At 46.3% G+C, this 15101-nt stretch overlaps 10 non-coding genes across 10 annotated transcripts; all 10 read right to left on the minus strand.

Moving 5' to 3' along the window:
* Positions 1 to 476: 476 nt before the first annotated feature.
* On the minus strand, positions 477 to 667 carry LOC142270495 (U2 spliceosomal RNA). Its single transcript, XR_012735780.1, has one exon. It is a non-coding gene; the product is annotated as a U2 spliceosomal RNA (small nuclear RNA).
* Positions 668 to 2054: 1387 nt separating this feature from the next.
* Positions 2055 to 2245, minus strand: LOC142270496 (U2 spliceosomal RNA). Its single transcript, XR_012735781.1, has one exon. It is a non-coding gene; the product is annotated as a U2 spliceosomal RNA (small nuclear RNA).
* A 1387-nt stretch (positions 2246 to 3632) lies between these two features.
* Positions 3633 to 3823, minus strand: LOC142270497 (U2 spliceosomal RNA). Its single transcript, XR_012735782.1, has one exon. It is a non-coding gene; the product is annotated as a U2 spliceosomal RNA (small nuclear RNA).
* Positions 3824 to 5210: 1387 nt separating this feature from the next.
* LOC142270498 (U2 spliceosomal RNA) lies at positions 5211 to 5401 on the minus strand. The gene has a single exon (XR_012735783.1). It is a non-coding gene; the product is annotated as a U2 spliceosomal RNA (small nuclear RNA).
* Positions 5402 to 6788: 1387 nt separating this feature from the next.
* On the minus strand, positions 6789 to 6979 carry LOC142270499 (U2 spliceosomal RNA). The gene has a single exon (XR_012735784.1). It is a non-coding gene; the product is annotated as a U2 spliceosomal RNA (small nuclear RNA).
* A 1387-nt stretch (positions 6980 to 8366) lies between these two features.
* On the minus strand, positions 8367 to 8557 carry LOC142270500 (U2 spliceosomal RNA). The gene has a single exon (XR_012735785.1). It is a non-coding gene; the product is annotated as a U2 spliceosomal RNA (small nuclear RNA).
* A 1387-nt stretch (positions 8558 to 9944) lies between these two features.
* Positions 9945 to 10135, minus strand: LOC142270501 (U2 spliceosomal RNA). The gene has a single exon (XR_012735786.1). It is a non-coding gene; the product is annotated as a U2 spliceosomal RNA (small nuclear RNA).
* A 1387-nt stretch (positions 10136 to 11522) lies between these two features.
* On the minus strand, positions 11523 to 11713 carry LOC142270503 (U2 spliceosomal RNA). Its single transcript, XR_012735787.1, has one exon. It is a non-coding gene; the product is annotated as a U2 spliceosomal RNA (small nuclear RNA).
* A 1387-nt stretch (positions 11714 to 13100) lies between these two features.
* Positions 13101 to 13291, minus strand: LOC142270504 (U2 spliceosomal RNA). Its single transcript, XR_012735788.1, has one exon. It is a non-coding gene; the product is annotated as a U2 spliceosomal RNA (small nuclear RNA).
* Positions 13292 to 14678: 1387 nt separating this feature from the next.
* LOC142270505 (U2 spliceosomal RNA) lies at positions 14679 to 14869 on the minus strand. The gene has a single exon (XR_012735789.1). It is a non-coding gene; the product is annotated as a U2 spliceosomal RNA (small nuclear RNA).
* Between the last annotated feature and the right edge of the window lie 232 nt (positions 14870 to 15101).

A 15101-nucleotide genomic window follows, 5' to 3' on the forward strand; every position in this document is an offset into this window, starting at 1 on the left:
CTATTCCTCCAGGAGAGGGCGCCAACAGACTACTAAAGAGATCATCATTACTCAAAGAAAACCCCAAAAACCAATGCATGATAGGAATAAACAGGTAACTTTCTTTGGAGTGGAAGCGGAGAGATCGCACCAGATGCCAATTCTAGATGTTATCACACCTGTGGTCACTGCAGCAGCAGGTGAATCCACTTTGTCCAAAAGGGATCTATTCCATTCAATTGCAAATGATCTAGATAAGACAGAGAACTGCAGCACGGGGACATAGCCGAGTTGGTCAGGTTGAGTGGTGATGAGTTTGCTATTTGGATGAATAAAGAAAGTCAAAAGTGTGAAAGATAAAAAACAAAAGGAGGAAGTGTGAAAAGTGAATGGGCCAAATTGAGGTGCATATGAAGACGTATGCTTTCTTCCAATTCATTAAATCGGGCTAATATGAATCAGGTGAATTGAGTTCTGCTTTTGGAAACTGGGTTAAGAAGGGGTGCACCGTTCCTGGAGGTACTGCAATACCAGGTCAATGCGTGGAGTGGACAGAGCAAGCTCTTTTTCCATCTCCCTGTTCTAAAAATCCATTTAATATATGGTCCCCAGATAGGGGACGTATCAGATATTAAACTGATAAGAACAGATACTACACTTGATCTTAGCCAAAAGGCCGAGAAGCGATAACCAGAATTGGTTTGGGCCTCGAGTGGCACCCTGGCCTATGCCGGACACATCTTAGGGAGAGAGAGCGAGAGGGAGACAAACCCACGCCTACACAAGACATTTTGTCACCCAAGCCAACCCTTGAAAAGGCTGCTTTGCAGAGCCAAAACAAGAAGAATGGTGCGTTTTGCAGCCGCCGCCCACTGCAATGAATCTGAATAACTCCTCCTTTAGGGCGCAAGCAACTCCCCTCCCCCTTGCAGTCTTTCCAATTCACGATACAAAAAGACGGACAGGACAGGTTGCCTGACTTTCCGTCACTGCCACCCTTTGCCATCCTTACCCGTAGAAAGCCCTTTCATCATCCCCAAACCCTAATCTTTTCCCTTTCCTTCCCAGCCCCCAAACCCTGCCCTCTGTACCTTTCTCACCACCCGCTTCCCTTCTCCTGTCATCCCCCTACCACCCGGGAAAAAAAGAGATTGCCCCCTCCTTCCACTAGCCCACCCTCCCACCCAAAGAACAACTTCTTCTGCGCAGCTTGTTTTCTAGGCAGCAGCGCTATTGTGATGTCATCGGGGGGCATTGTGACAAGCCGCCAGTGTTCCGTCTCTTCATGTTGTGCACAGTTCAAACGGAAAATACATCAACAGGCAGACTACAGAAAAGCTTACTATCAAAGGTTAGAGGGGGGCTTTCTCAGAGGGCTTTTTACAGTTTTTCTATTCCCAATTAGCCGTTTAAGTGTACTTATTGAAAGTAGTAATTCTTTCATAGGCCGCCCTTTCTTAGTATTTGACGTTCCTTATATTGCGGTATGAGGCTTCGCAGTAGGTTGCAAACATTCATCACCCATGACTGTCCCCAATTGAGCTCAGAAGCTCAATGTCTATCATGACCTCTCTTTTAGAATGTCCAAGAGCAAGCAAACTATTCCTCCAGGAGAGGGCGCCAACAGACTACTAAAGAGATCATCATTACTCAAAGAAAACCCCAAAAACCAATGCATGATAGGAATAAACAGGTAACTTTCTTTGGAGTGGAAGCGGAGAGATCGCACCAGATGCCAATTCTAGATGTTATCACACCTGTGGTCACTGCAGCAGCAGGTGAATCCACTTTGTCCAAAAGGGATCTATTCCATTCAATTGCAAATGATCTAGATAAGACAGAGAACTGCAGCACGGGGACATAGCCGAGTTGGTCAGGTTGAGTGGTGATGAGTTTGCTATTTGGATGAATAAAGAAAGTCAAAAGTGTGAAAGATAAAAAACAAAAGGAGGAAGTGTGAAAAGTGAATGGGCCAAATTGAGGTGCATATGAAGACGTATGCTTTCTTCCAATTCATTAAATCGGGCTAATATGAATCAGGTGAATTGAGTTCTGCTTTTGGAAACTGGGTTAAGAAGGGGTGCACCGTTCCTGGAGGTACTGCAATACCAGGTCAATGCGTGGAGTGGACAGAGCAAGCTCTTTTTCCATCTCCCTGTTCTAAAAATCCATTTAATATATGGTCCCCAGATAGGGGACGTATCAGATATTAAACTGATAAGAACAGATACTACACTTGATCTTAGCCAAAAGGCCGAGAAGCGATAACCAGAATTGGTTTGGGCCTCGAGTGGCACCCTGGCCTATGCCGGACACATCTTAGGGAGAGAGAGCGAGAGGGAGACAAACCCACGCCTACACAAGACATTTTGTCACCCAAGCCAACCCTTGAAAAGGCTGCTTTGCAGAGCCAAAACAAGAAGAATGGTGCGTTTTGCAGCCGCCGCCCACTGCAATGAATCTGAATAACTCCTCCTTTAGGGCGCAAGCAACTCCCCTCCCCCTTGCAGTCTTTCCAATTCACGATACAAAAAGACGGACAGGACAGGTTGCCTGACTTTCCGTCACTGCCACCCTTTGCCATCCTTACCCGTAGAAAGCCCTTTCATCATCCCCAAACCCTAATCTTTTCCCTTTCCTTCCCAGCCCCCAAACCCTGCCCTCTGTACCTTTCTCACCACCCGCTTCCCTTCTCCTGTCATCCCCCTACCACCCGGGAAAAAAAGAGATTGCCCCCTCCTTCCACTAGCCCACCCTCCCACCCAAAGAACAACTTCTTCTGCGCAGCTTGTTTTCTAGGCAGCAGCGCTATTGTGATGTCATCGGGGGGCATTGTGACAAGCCGCCAGTGTTCCGTCTCTTCATGTTGTGCACAGTTCAAACGGAAAATACATCAACAGGCAGACTACAGAAAAGCTTACTATCAAAGGTTAGAGGGGGGCTTTCTCAGAGGGCTTTTTACAGTTTTTCTATTCCCAATTAGCCGTTTAAGTGTACTTATTGAAAGTAGTAATTCTTTCATAGGCCGCCCTTTCTTAGTATTTGACGTTCCTTATATTGCGGTATGAGGCTTCGCAGTAGGTTGCAAACATTCATCACCCATGACTGTCCCCAATTGAGCTCAGAAGCTCAATGTCTATCATGACCTCTCTTTTAGAATGTCCAAGAGCAAGCAAACTATTCCTCCAGGAGAGGGCGCCAACAGACTACTAAAGAGATCATCATTACTCAAAGAAAACCCCAAAAACCAATGCATGATAGGAATAAACAGGTAACTTTCTTTGGAGTGGAAGCGGAGAGATCGCACCAGATGCCAATTCTAGATGTTATCACACCTGTGGTCACTGCAGCAGCAGGTGAATCCACTTTGTCCAAAAGGGATCTATTCCATTCAATTGCAAATGATCTAGATAAGACAGAGAACTGCAGCACGGGGACATAGCCGAGTTGGTCAGGTTGAGTGGTGATGAGTTTGCTATTTGGATGAATAAAGAAAGTCAAAAGTGTGAAAGATAAAAAACAAAAGGAGGAAGTGTGAAAAGTGAATGGGCCAAATTGAGGTGCATATGAAGACGTATGCTTTCTTCCAATTCATTAAATCGGGCTAATATGAATCAGGTGAATTGAGTTCTGCTTTTGGAAACTGGGTTAAGAAGGGGTGCACCGTTCCTGGAGGTACTGCAATACCAGGTCAATGCGTGGAGTGGACAGAGCAAGCTCTTTTTCCATCTCCCTGTTCTAAAAATCCATTTAATATATGGTCCCCAGATAGGGGACGTATCAGATATTAAACTGATAAGAACAGATACTACACTTGATCTTAGCCAAAAGGCCGAGAAGCGATAACCAGAATTGGTTTGGGCCTCGAGTGGCACCCTGGCCTATGCCGGACACATCTTAGGGAGAGAGAGCGAGAGGGAGACAAACCCACGCCTACACAAGACATTTTGTCACCCAAGCCAACCCTTGAAAAGGCTGCTTTGCAGAGCCAAAACAAGAAGAATGGTGCGTTTTGCAGCCGCCGCCCACTGCAATGAATCTGAATAACTCCTCCTTTAGGGCGCAAGCAACTCCCCTCCCCCTTGCAGTCTTTCCAATTCACGATACAAAAAGACGGACAGGACAGGTTGCCTGACTTTCCGTCACTGCCACCCTTTGCCATCCTTACCCGTAGAAAGCCCTTTCATCATCCCCAAACCCTAATCTTTTCCCTTTCCTTCCCAGCCCCCAAACCCTGCCCTCTGTACCTTTCTCACCACCCGCTTCCCTTCTCCTGTCATCCCCCTACCACCCGGGAAAAAAAGAGATTGCCCCCTCCTTCCACTAGCCCACCCTCCCACCCAAAGAACAACTTCTTCTGCGCAGCTTGTTTTCTAGGCAGCAGCGCTATTGTGATGTCATCGGGGGGCATTGTGACAAGCCGCCAGTGTTCCGTCTCTTCATGTTGTGCACAGTTCAAACGGAAAATACATCAACAGGCAGACTACAGAAAAGCTTACTATCAAAGGTTAGAGGGGGGCTTTCTCAGAGGGCTTTTTACAGTTTTTCTATTCCCAATTAGCCGTTTAAGTGTACTTATTGAAAGTAGTAATTCTTTCATAGGCCGCCCTTTCTTAGTATTTGACGTTCCTTATATTGCGGTATGAGGCTTCGCAGTAGGTTGCAAACATTCATCACCCATGACTGTCCCCAATTGAGCTCAGAAGCTCAATGTCTATCATGACCTCTCTTTTAGAATGTCCAAGAGCAAGCAAACTATTCCTCCAGGAGAGGGCGCCAACAGACTACTAAAGAGATCATCATTACTCAAAGAAAACCCCAAAAACCAATGCATGATAGGAATAAACAGGTAACTTTCTTTGGAGTGGAAGCGGAGAGATCGCACCAGATGCCAATTCTAGATGTTATCACACCTGTGGTCACTGCAGCAGCAGGTGAATCCACTTTGTCCAAAAGGGATCTATTCCATTCAATTGCAAATGATCTAGATAAGACAGAGAACTGCAGCACGGGGACATAGCCGAGTTGGTCAGGTTGAGTGGTGATGAGTTTGCTATTTGGATGAATAAAGAAAGTCAAAAGTGTGAAAGATAAAAAACAAAAGGAGGAAGTGTGAAAAGTGAATGGGCCAAATTGAGGTGCATATGAAGACGTATGCTTTCTTCCAATTCATTAAATCGGGCTAATATGAATCAGGTGAATTGAGTTCTGCTTTTGGAAACTGGGTTAAGAAGGGGTGCACCGTTCCTGGAGGTACTGCAATACCAGGTCAATGCGTGGAGTGGACAGAGCAAGCTCTTTTTCCATCTCCCTGTTCTAAAAATCCATTTAATATATGGTCCCCAGATAGGGGACGTATCAGATATTAAACTGATAAGAACAGATACTACACTTGATCTTAGCCAAAAGGCCGAGAAGCGATAACCAGAATTGGTTTGGGCCTCGAGTGGCACCCTGGCCTATGCCGGACACATCTTAGGGAGAGAGAGCGAGAGGGAGACAAACCCACGCCTACACAAGACATTTTGTCACCCAAGCCAACCCTTGAAAAGGCTGCTTTGCAGAGCCAAAACAAGAAGAATGGTGCGTTTTGCAGCCGCCGCCCACTGCAATGAATCTGAATAACTCCTCCTTTAGGGCGCAAGCAACTCCCCTCCCCCTTGCAGTCTTTCCAATTCACGATACAAAAAGACGGACAGGACAGGTTGCCTGACTTTCCGTCACTGCCACCCTTTGCCATCCTTACCCGTAGAAAGCCCTTTCATCATCCCCAAACCCTAATCTTTTCCCTTTCCTTCCCAGCCCCCAAACCCTGCCCTCTGTACCTTTCTCACCACCCGCTTCCCTTCTCCTGTCATCCCCCTACCACCCGGGAAAAAAAGAGATTGCCCCCTCCTTCCACTAGCCCACCCTCCCACCCAAAGAACAACTTCTTCTGCGCAGCTTGTTTTCTAGGCAGCAGCGCTATTGTGATGTCATCGGGGGGCATTGTGACAAGCCGCCAGTGTTCCGTCTCTTCATGTTGTGCACAGTTCAAACGGAAAATACATCAACAGGCAGACTACAGAAAAGCTTACTATCAAAGGTTAGAGGGGGGCTTTCTCAGAGGGCTTTTTACAGTTTTTCTATTCCCAATTAGCCGTTTAAGTGTACTTATTGAAAGTAGTAATTCTTTCATAGGCCGCCCTTTCTTAGTATTTGACGTTCCTTATATTGCGGTATGAGGCTTCGCAGTAGGTTGCAAACATTCATCACCCATGACTGTCCCCAATTGAGCTCAGAAGCTCAATGTCTATCATGACCTCTCTTTTAGAATGTCCAAGAGCAAGCAAACTATTCCTCCAGGAGAGGGCGCCAACAGACTACTAAAGAGATCATCATTACTCAAAGAAAACCCCAAAAACCAATGCATGATAGGAATAAACAGGTAACTTTCTTTGGAGTGGAAGCGGAGAGATCGCACCAGATGCCAATTCTAGATGTTATCACACCTGTGGTCACTGCAGCAGCAGGTGAATCCACTTTGTCCAAAAGGGATCTATTCCATTCAATTGCAAATGATCTAGATAAGACAGAGAACTGCAGCACGGGGACATAGCCGAGTTGGTCAGGTTGAGTGGTGATGAGTTTGCTATTTGGATGAATAAAGAAAGTCAAAAGTGTGAAAGATAAAAAACAAAAGGAGGAAGTGTGAAAAGTGAATGGGCCAAATTGAGGTGCATATGAAGACGTATGCTTTCTTCCAATTCATTAAATCGGGCTAATATGAATCAGGTGAATTGAGTTCTGCTTTTGGAAACTGGGTTAAGAAGGGGTGCACCGTTCCTGGAGGTACTGCAATACCAGGTCAATGCGTGGAGTGGACAGAGCAAGCTCTTTTTCCATCTCCCTGTTCTAAAAATCCATTTAATATATGGTCCCCAGATAGGGGACGTATCAGATATTAAACTGATAAGAACAGATACTACACTTGATCTTAGCCAAAAGGCCGAGAAGCGATAACCAGAATTGGTTTGGGCCTCGAGTGGCACCCTGGCCTATGCCGGACACATCTTAGGGAGAGAGAGCGAGAGGGAGACAAACCCACGCCTACACAAGACATTTTGTCACCCAAGCCAACCCTTGAAAAGGCTGCTTTGCAGAGCCAAAACAAGAAGAATGGTGCGTTTTGCAGCCGCCGCCCACTGCAATGAATCTGAATAACTCCTCCTTTAGGGCGCAAGCAACTCCCCTCCCCCTTGCAGTCTTTCCAATTCACGATACAAAAAGACGGACAGGACAGGTTGCCTGACTTTCCGTCACTGCCACCCTTTGCCATCCTTACCCGTAGAAAGCCCTTTCATCATCCCCAAACCCTAATCTTTTCCCTTTCCTTCCCAGCCCCCAAACCCTGCCCTCTGTACCTTTCTCACCACCCGCTTCCCTTCTCCTGTCATCCCCCTACCACCCGGGAAAAAAAGAGATTGCCCCCTCCTTCCACTAGCCCACCCTCCCACCCAAAGAACAACTTCTTCTGCGCAGCTTGTTTTCTAGGCAGCAGCGCTATTGTGATGTCATCGGGGGGCATTGTGACAAGCCGCCAGTGTTCCGTCTCTTCATGTTGTGCACAGTTCAAACGGAAAATACATCAACAGGCAGACTACAGAAAAGCTTACTATCAAAGGTTAGAGGGGGGCTTTCTCAGAGGGCTTTTTACAGTTTTTCTATTCCCAATTAGCCGTTTAAGTGTACTTATTGAAAGTAGTAATTCTTTCATAGGCCGCCCTTTCTTAGTATTTGACGTTCCTTATATTGCGGTATGAGGCTTCGCAGTAGGTTGCAAACATTCATCACCCATGACTGTCCCCAATTGAGCTCAGAAGCTCAATGTCTATCATGACCTCTCTTTTAGAATGTCCAAGAGCAAGCAAACTATTCCTCCAGGAGAGGGCGCCAACAGACTACTAAAGAGATCATCATTACTCAAAGAAAACCCCAAAAACCAATGCATGATAGGAATAAACAGGTAACTTTCTTTGGAGTGGAAGCGGAGAGATCGCACCAGATGCCAATTCTAGATGTTATCACACCTGTGGTCACTGCAGCAGCAGGTGAATCCACTTTGTCCAAAAGGGATCTATTCCATTCAATTGCAAATGATCTAGATAAGACAGAGAACTGCAGCACGGGGACATAGCCGAGTTGGTCAGGTTGAGTGGTGATGAGTTTGCTATTTGGATGAATAAAGAAAGTCAAAAGTGTGAAAGATAAAAAACAAAAGGAGGAAGTGTGAAAAGTGAATGGGCCAAATTGAGGTGCATATGAAGACGTATGCTTTCTTCCAATTCATTAAATCGGGCTAATATGAATCAGGTGAATTGAGTTCTGCTTTTGGAAACTGGGTTAAGAAGGGGTGCACCGTTCCTGGAGGTACTGCAATACCAGGTCAATGCGTGGAGTGGACAGAGCAAGCTCTTTTTCCATCTCCCTGTTCTAAAAATCCATTTAATATATGGTCCCCAGATAGGGGACGTATCAGATATTAAACTGATAAGAACAGATACTACACTTGATCTTAGCCAAAAGGCCGAGAAGCGATAACCAGAATTGGTTTGGGCCTCGAGTGGCACCCTGGCCTATGCCGGACACATCTTAGGGAGAGAGAGCGAGAGGGAGACAAACCCACGCCTACACAAGACATTTTGTCACCCAAGCCAACCCTTGAAAAGGCTGCTTTGCAGAGCCAAAACAAGAAGAATGGTGCGTTTTGCAGCCGCCGCCCACTGCAATGAATCTGAATAACTCCTCCTTTAGGGCGCAAGCAACTCCCCTCCCCCTTGCAGTCTTTCCAATTCACGATACAAAAAGACGGACAGGACAGGTTGCCTGACTTTCCGTCACTGCCACCCTTTGCCATCCTTACCCGTAGAAAGCCCTTTCATCATCCCCAAACCCTAATCTTTTCCCTTTCCTTCCCAGCCCCCAAACCCTGCCCTCTGTACCTTTCTCACCACCCGCTTCCCTTCTCCTGTCATCCCCCTACCACCCGGGAAAAAAAGAGATTGCCCCCTCCTTCCACTAGCCCACCCTCCCACCCAAAGAACAACTTCTTCTGCGCAGCTTGTTTTCTAGGCAGCAGCGCTATTGTGATGTCATCGGGGGGCATTGTGACAAGCCGCCAGTGTTCCGTCTCTTCATGTTGTGCACAGTTCAAACGGAAAATACATCAACAGGCAGACTACAGAAAAGCTTACTATCAAAGGTTAGAGGGGGGCTTTCTCAGAGGGCTTTTTACAGTTTTTCTATTCCCAATTAGCCGTTTAAGTGTACTTATTGAAAGTAGTAATTCTTTCATAGGCCGCCCTTTCTTAGTATTTGACGTTCCTTATATTGCGGTATGAGGCTTCGCAGTAGGTTGCAAACATTCATCACCCATGACTGTCCCCAATTGAGCTCAGAAGCTCAATGTCTATCATGACCTCTCTTTTAGAATGTCCAAGAGCAAGCAAACTATTCCTCCAGGAGAGGGCGCCAACAGACTACTAAAGAGATCATCATTACTCAAAGAAAACCCCAAAAACCAATGCATGATAGGAATAAACAGGTAACTTTCTTTGGAGTGGAAGCGGAGAGATCGCACCAGATGCCAATTCTAGATGTTATCACACCTGTGGTCACTGCAGCAGCAGGTGAATCCACTTTGTCCAAAAGGGATCTATTCCATTCAATTGCAAATGATCTAGATAAGACAGAGAACTGCAGCACGGGGACATAGCCGAGTTGGTCAGGTTGAGTGGTGATGAGTTTGCTATTTGGATGAATAAAGAAAGTCAAAAGTGTGAAAGATAAAAAACAAAAGGAGGAAGTGTGAAAAGTGAATGGGCCAAATTGAGGTGCATATGAAGACGTATGCTTTCTTCCAATTCATTAAATCGGGCTAATATGAATCAGGTGAATTGAGTTCTGCTTTTGGAAACTGGGTTAAGAAGGGGTGCACCGTTCCTGGAGGTACTGCAATACCAGGTCAATGCGTGGAGTGGACAGAGCAAGCTCTTTTTCCATCTCCCTGTTCTAAAAATCCATTTAATATATGGTCCCCAGATAGGGGACGTATCAGATATTAAACTGATAAGAACAGATACTACACTTGATCTTAGCCAAAAGGCCGAGAAGCGATAACCAGAATTGGTTTGGGCCTCGAGTGGCACCCTGGCCTATGCCGGACACATCTTAGGGAGAGAGAGCGAGAGGGAGACAAACCCACGCCTACACAAGACATTTTGTCACCCAAGCCAACCCTTGAAAAGGCTGCTTTGCAGAGCCAAAACAAGAAGAATGGTGCGTTTTGCAGCCGCCGCCCACTGCAATGAATCTGAATAACTCCTCCTTTAGGGCGCAAGCAACTCCCCTCCCCCTTGCAGTCTTTCCAATTCACGATACAAAAAGACGGACAGGACAGGTTGCCTGACTTTCCGTCACTGCCACCCTTTGCCATCCTTACCCGTAGAAAGCCCTTTCATCATCCCCAAACCCTAATCTTTTCCCTTTCCTTCCCAGCCCCCAAACCCTGCCCTCTGTACCTTTCTCACCACCCGCTTCCCTTCTCCTGTCATCCCCCTACCACCCGGGAAAAAAAGAGATTGCCCCCTCCTTCCACTAGCCCACCCTCCCACCCAAAGAACAACTTCTTCTGCGCAGCTTGTTTTCTAGGCAGCAGCGCTATTGTGATGTCATCGGGGGGCATTGTGACAAGCCGCCAGTGTTCCGTCTCTTCATGTTGTGCACAGTTCAAACGGAAAATACATCAACAGGCAGACTACAGAAAAGCTTACTATCAAAGGTTAGAGGGGGGCTTTCTCAGAGGGCTTTTTACAGTTTTTCTATTCCCAATTAGCCGTTTAAGTGTACTTATTGAAAGTAGTAATTCTTTCATAGGCCGCCCTTTCTTAGTATTTGACGTTCCTTATATTGCGGTATGAGGCTTCGCAGTAGGTTGCAAACATTCATCACCCATGACTGTCCCCAATTGAGCTCAGAAGCTCAATGTCTATCATGACCTCTCTTTTAGAATGTCCAAGAGCAAGCAAACTATTCCTCCAGGAGAGGGCGCCAACAGACTACTAAAGAGATCATCATTACTCAAAGAAAACCCCAAAAACCAATGCATGATAGGAATAAACAGGTAACTTTCTTTGGAGTGGAAGCGGAGAGATCGCACCAGATGCCAATTCTAGATGTTATCACACCTGTGGTCACTGCAGCAGCAGGTGAATCCACTTTGTCCAAAAGGGATCTATTCCATTCAATTGCAAATGATCTAGATAAGACAGAGAACTGCAGCACGGGGACATAGCCGAGTTGGTCAGGTTGAGTGGTGATGAGTTTGCTATTTGGATGAATAAAGAAAGTCAAAAGTGTGAAAGATAAAAAACAAAAGGAGGAAGTGTGAAAAGTGAATGGGCCAAATTGAGGTGCATATGAAGACGTATGCTTTCTTCCAATTCATTAAATCGGGCTAATATGAATCAGGTGAATTGAGTTCTGCTTTTGGAAACTGGGTTAAGAAGGGGTGCACCGTTCCTGGAGGTACTGCAATACCAGGTCAATGCGTGGAGTGGACAGAGCAAGCTCTTTTTCCATCTCCCTGTTCTAAAAATCCATTTAATATATGGTCCCCAGATAGGGGACGTATCAGATATTAAACTGATAAGAACAGATACTACACTTGATCTTAGCCAAAAGGCCGAGAAGCGATAACCAGAATTGGTTTGGGCCTCGAGTGGCACCCTGGCCTATGCCGGACACATCTTAGGGAGAGAGAGCGAGAGGGAGACAAACCCACGCCTACACAAGACATTTTGTCACCCAAGCCAACCCTTGAAAAGGCTGCTTTGCAGAGCCAAAACAAGAAGAATGGTGCGTTTTGCAGCCGCCGCCCACTGCAATGAATCTGAATAACTCCTCCTTTAGGGCGCAAGCAACTCCCCTCCCCCTTGCAGTCTTTCCAATTCACGATACAAAAAGACGGACAGGACAGGTTGCCTGACTTTCCGTCACTGCCACCCTTTGCCATCCTTACCCGTAGAAAGCCCTTTCATCATCCCCAAACCCTAATCTTTTCCCTTTCCTTCCCAGCCCCCAAACCCTGCCCTCTGTACCTTTCTCACCACCCGCTTCCCTTCTCCTGTCATCCCCCTACCACCCGGGAAAAAAAGAGATTGCCCCCTCCTTCCACTAGCCCACCCTCCCACCCAAAGAACAACTTCTTCTGCGCAGCTTGTTTTCTAGGCAGCAGCGCTATTGTGATGTCATCGGGGGGCATTGTGACAAGCCGCCAGTGTTCCGTCTCTTCATGTTGTGCACAGTTCAAACGGAAAATACATCAACAGGCAGACTACAGAAAAGCTTACTATCAAAGGTTAGAGGGGGGCTTTCTCAGAGGGCTTTTTACAGTTTTTCTATTCCCAATTAGCCGTTTAAGTGTACTTATTGAAAGTAGTAATTCTTTCATAGGCCGCCCTTTCTTAGTATTTGACGTTCCTTATATTGCGGTATGAGGCTTCGCAGTAGGTTGCAAACATTCATCACCCATGACTGTCCCCAATTGAGCTCAGAAGCTCAATGTCTATCATGACCTCTCTTTTAGAATGTCCAAGAGCAAGCAAACTATTCCTCCAGGAGAGGGCGCCAACAGACTACTAAAGAGATCATCATTACTCAAAGAAAACCCCAAAAACCAATGCATGATAGGAATAAACAGGTAACTTTCTTTGGAGTGGAAGCGGAGAGATCGCACCAGATGCCAATTCTAGATGTTATCACACCTGTGGTCACTGCAGCAGCAGGTGAATCCACTTTGTCCAAAAGGGATCTATTCCATTCAATTGCAAATGATCTAGATAAGACAGAGAACTGCAGCACGGGGACATAGCCGAGTTGGTCAGGTTGAGTGGTGATGAGTTTGCTATTTGGATGAATAAAGAAAGTCAAAAGTGTGAAAGATAAAAAACAAAAGGAGGAAGTGTGAAAAGTGAATGGGCCAAATTGAGGTGCATATGAAGACGTATGCTTTCTTCCAATTCATTAAATCGGGCTAATATGAATCAGGTGAATTGAGTTCTGCTTTTGGAAACTGGGTTAAGAAGGGGTGCACCGTTCCTGGAGGTACTGCAATACCAGGTCAATGCGTGGAGTGGACAGAGCAAGCTCTTTTTCCATCTCCCTGTTCTAAAAATCCATTTAATATATGGTCCCCAGATAGGGGACGTATCAGATATTAAACTGATAAGAACAGATACTACACTTGATCTTAGCCAAAAGGCCGAGAAGCGATAACCAGAATTGGTTTGGGCCTCGAGTGGCACCCTGGCCTATGCCGGACACATCTTAGGGAGAGAGAGCGAGAGGGAGACAAACCCACGCCTACACAAGACATTTTGTCACCCAAGCCAACCCTTGAAAAGGCTGCTTTGCAGAGCCAAAACAAGAAGAATGGTGCGTTTTGCAGCCGCCGCCCACTGCAATGAATCTGAATAACTCCTCCTTTAGGGCGCAAGCAACTCCCCTCCCCCTTGCAGTCTTTCCAATTCACGATACAAAAAGACGGACAGGACAGGTTGCCTGACTTTCCGTCACTGCCACCCTTTGCCATCCTTACCCGTAGAAAGCCCTTTCATCATCCCCAAACCCTAATCTTTTCCCTTTCCTTCCCAGCCCCCAAACCCTGCCCTCTGTACCTTTCTCACCACCCGCTTCCCTTCTCCTGTCATCCCCCTACCACCCGGGAAAAAAAGAGATTGCCCCCTCCTTCCACTAGCCCACCCTCCCACCCAAAGAACAACTTCTTCTGCGCAGCTTGTTTTCTAGGCAGCAGCGCTATTGTGATGTCATCGGGGGGCATTGTGACAAGCCGCCAGTGTTCCGTCTCTTCATGTTGTGCACAGTTCAAACGGAAAATACATCAACAGGCAGACTACAGAAAAGCTTACTATCAAAGGTTAGAGGGGGGCTTTCTCAGAGGGCTTTTTACAGTTTTTCTATTCCCAATTAGCCGTTTAAGTGTACTTATTGAAAGTAGTAATTCTTTCATAGGCCGCCCTTTCTTAGTATTTGACGTTCCTTATATTGCGGTATGAGGCTTCGCAGTAGGTTGCAAACATTCATCACCCATGACTGTCCCCAATTGAGCTCAGAAGCTCAATGTCTATCATGACCTCTCTTTTAGAATGTCCAAGAGCAAGCAAACTATTCCTCCAGGAGAGGGCGCCAACAGACTACTAAAGAGATCATCATTACTCAAAGAAAACCCCAAAAACCAATGCATGATAGGAATAAACAGGTAACTTTCTTTGGAGTGGAAGCGGAGAGATCGCACCAGATGCCAATTCTAGATGTTATCACACCTGTGGTCACTGCAGCAGCAGGTGAATCCACTTTGTCCAAAAGGGATCTATTCCATTCAATTGCAAATGATCTAGATAAGACAGAGAACTGCAGCACGGGGACATAGCCGAGTTGGTCAGGTTGAGTGGTGATGAGTTTGCTATTTGGATGAATAAAGAAAGTCAAAAGTGTGAAAGATAAAAAACAAAAGGAGGAAGTGTGAAAAGTGAATGGGCCAAATTGAGGTGCATATGAAGACGTATGCTTTCTTCCAATTCATTAAATCGGGCTAATATGAATCAGGTGAATTGAGTTCTGCTTTTGGAAACTGGGTTAAGAAGGGGTGCACCGTTCCTGGAGGTACTGCAATACCAGGTCAATGCGTGGAGTGGACAGAGCAAGCTCTTTTTCCATCTCCCTGTTCTAAAAATCCATTTAATATATGGTCCCCAGATAGGGGACGTATCAGATATTAAACTGATAAGAACAGATACTACACTTGATCTTAGCCAAAAGGCCGAGAAGCGATAACCAGAATTGGTTTGGGCCTCGAGTGGCACCCTGGCCTATGCCGGACACATCTTAGGGAGAGAGAGCGAGAGGGAGACAAACCCACGCCTACACAAGACATTTTGTCACCCAAGCCAACCCTTGAAAAGGCTGCTTTGCAGAGCCAAAACAAGAAGAATGGTGCGTTTTGCAGCCGCCGCCCACTGCAATGAATCTGAATAACTCCTCCTTTAGGGCGCAAGCAACTCCCC

The sequence above is a fragment of the Anomaloglossus baeobatrachus genome, unplaced genomic scaffold, assembly GCF_048569485.1.
Source record: "Anomaloglossus baeobatrachus isolate aAnoBae1 unplaced genomic scaffold, aAnoBae1.hap1 Scaffold_3278, whole genome shotgun sequence".
NCBI lineage: Eukaryota > Metazoa > Chordata > Amphibia > Anura > Aromobatidae > Anomaloglossus > Anomaloglossus baeobatrachus.